The sequence below is a fragment of the Vespa velutina genome, chromosome 17 (genome assembly GCF_912470025.1).
Source record: "Vespa velutina chromosome 17, iVesVel2.1, whole genome shotgun sequence".
Lineage (NCBI taxonomy): Eukaryota > Metazoa > Arthropoda > Insecta > Hymenoptera > Vespidae > Vespa > Vespa velutina.
The window spans coordinates 1,417,083-1,420,241 of NC_062204.1; the positions used below are offsets into that span (position 1 = coordinate 1,417,083).

General features: G+C 28.8%; 1 long non-coding RNA gene across 1 annotated transcript in view; it reads right to left on the reverse strand.

Annotated features, from left to right (window-relative positions):
* Positions 1-3,136: 3,136 nt before the first annotated feature.
* The window catches only part of LOC124955088, a 2,045-nt gene continuing 2,022 nt past the window's right edge, over positions 3,137-3,159 (reverse strand). Inside the window, exon 3 of the long non-coding RNA XR_007102752.1 lies at positions 3,137-3,159. This exon is cut by the window's right edge and continues 453 nt beyond it. This is a non-coding gene — a long non-coding RNA (uncharacterized LOC124955088).

Genomic DNA, 3,159 nt, shown 5'->3' on the forward strand with positions numbered 1-3,159 from the left:
TAAAAAATTAATATTTTAAATATATCGTATTATAATAATAGTATTAAACAATAAATATGAACATCCATGTGTGAACCGTATAGACATTCTGAATTTTGGTCGAATTAAAAAACAAAGAAAAAAGAAAACAAAAAAATAAAAATGAAAGAGGAAAGAAGGAAAAAAAAAAACAGAAAAAGAATTAATAAAGAAAGAAAGAAATGTGTAACGCCTTTATTAGATCACACACGCATAATCTATCAAAATTATGCTATAGGCGTTATTACAACAACGGTACTTTCACGAAATCCTTTCTCTCTCTCTCTCTCTCTCTCTCTCTCTCTTTCTCTCTCTCTCTTACACACACTACTCACAGACATTTACTGTCTGCCTGTCTGTCTATCTATCTATCTATCTATCTATTTATCTATCTATCTATCTCTCTTTCAATGTAGGCCAAATCTTTTTATACAAAAGAACGAGGAACGCATTTTAAAATCGCTCGCATCTAATCGTCCGGTACAGTTCGTTCGGCAAACTGTATTATAAAAGGTGAATTTAAATTGTCACTAAGAAATATAAAGAGAGAAAGAGAAAGAGAAAGAGAGAGAGAGAGAGAGAGAGAGAAAAAAAAGAGAGAGAGAGAGAGAGAAAGAGAGAAAAACTTTCGTGGAATTTAATCGGAGTGGCGTCTCGCTCGAATTAAAAGGCGAACAATAAGAAAGTTACGCTTTCACCGAAAGAGAAACAGAGATAGATAGAGAGAGAAAGAGAGAGAGAGAGAGAGAGAAAGAGAAAGAGAGAGAGAGAGAGAACGAACACCAACCGCGCGAAAATTGCATTTCGATCGACTCGAATCTCTTCGGTAGAGCGACACCATCAAGACGATTGGGCGGGAGGAGGGGAAAGGGGGATAGATGGGTGGGACACTTTCGTAATTAAAATTCTCCATTGCTAATCGACGATTTTACCGTTACGATGAAAGGGAGATAGAAAGAAAGGAGAACAAAATAAAAACAAAGAAAAAAAAAAAACAAAAAGAAAAGAAAAGAAAGAAAAAGAAACAAAATGCGATAACAATAAACGAAAATGAAATTAAAAATTTTTTTCACGCTGTTCCCACTCAACCATTCTCCCCTCCCTCAATCCCTCTTTCCTACCCTCATCGCCGAACGAACGAATTATCAAACGAGAAATTTGAATATATCTCCTGTGGTCTTTTTTTTTGTCTTGTTTTGTTTTGTGTTGTTCTGTTTTGTTTTGTTTTGTTTTGTTTTGTTTTGTTTTGTTTTGTTTTGTTTTTGATGAACCTCATTCGATTTGCAATATGTTAATAATAATTAAAAAAAATCGTTTGATTTTATTGTGAAAAATGAAAAGAATGAAAAAAAGGAAAGAAAACGAAAAAAATAGAAAAAAAAAAAAAGAAGAAGAATCAAGGAATACTAATCGATTCTCCGAAGGATAACGAAATAATATTTGTCCAAGCGAAGATGTTTATTATCAAGGCGGGAAAATTTGAAAATTTTTCTTCCTTTTTTGTTTTCTTTTTTTTTTTTTTTTTTTTTTTTTAATTTCATTTTCAACGAATTTCATTAATTCGAAATTCATTCGATTAAACTGATTTCGTCTTAATCAATTATAAAACCAATCTCTCGATATCGAGCATTATGTATAGTGGGGTAGAGCGAGGGGTGGGGGGATGGTGGTCATCCCCGTTAAACGCTTCTATTTATTTCCTATTTATTTCCTATGGTATCAATATTTTTTATTATTAATTATTAATTATTAATTATTTTAATTGTTACATTGACATAATACTTCAGTAATAAAAACGACAATTCGTATATGAGAATATTTAGGGATGATATTTATAAAATAAAAACATTAATAATAACACTAATAATAATAATAATAATAATAATAATAATAAAACATTACCAGTAATAAATATATACGATCGATGTATAAATAATTAATTGTCCCGCATATGGGTCTTTATTATAAATACCATAAGCGTATATTTATAAATACTAAAGGGTTTAAATTTAAAATTGAAAAATAATTCGATTTAAATTGTCCGACAATTTCTTTTTTCGATTTAAATTACCCGACGTTAATGCCAATCTCATCATTTATATTATTATATCACATACCGTCATTTTCTTAAAAGTACCAATCGTTTGCCATTATTTTTGTTCTGTTTGTTTTCCTTCTCTTTTTTTTTTTCTTTTTTTCTTTTAAGAACTTATCAAAAATTCAAAAATTCGAAGAAAAAAGAAAAAAAAAAAGAAAGAAAAAAAATAAAAGAGAAAGAACAAAAATTGGAGCATCGATTATTTATATTATTATATTGCATATCAAAATATTTTCTTAAAGCACTGACCATTTTCTTTTTTTATACCTTTTTCTTTTTTTTTTTTTTTTTAATACTAATTAAAAATTTCGAGAAAAAAGAAAAAGATAGAAAGAAAAAAAAAAAGAAAAAAAAAAGAATTCCGATCCAATAAATAAATAGTTCGCTTTAAAAAAGCAAAGGTTTATTTCGACGGACTATAAAACTTAACTGTCAGAACTGTAATCGAGTTTGACCTTGAAAGCAGCAATAGATACGTTTTGTAGATTTTATACGATGCGCGCGTACATACACACACACACACACACATACACATATACACAGATGCAGCAAACACGCTGCTGCTAATACAGAGATCTACGAATCATCAAGAAGAAGGAAAAAAATCCTCCGAAGAGAGAAGATCTAACGAATTTGAAGCTTATGCATTTCCAAACGAATTAAAATAAATAAATATATATATATATATATATATATTTTTTTTATTACGAATAAAATATAAGGGTAATCTGCAAAGCGATTAGAAAGAAAGAAAGAAAGAAAGAAAGAAAGAAAGAAAGAAAGAAAGAAAATTTTTTAATCATATTAAAAAGGAGAATGGATATGGAATATGGAAAGAGAAAAAAAGAAAAAAAAAAAAGAAAACAAGAAAAAAAGGAAGAAAAAAGAAAAAGACAAGAAAAAATGTACAAGATACAACGGGTTGGAGGAAAGATGTATTATGAGGAAAAAAAAAAAAAAGAGAGGAAAAAAAAATAAAAGGAGAAAAACAAATAAAAAATAAAAGAGAGAGAGAGAGAGAGAGAGAGAGAGAGAGAGAGAGA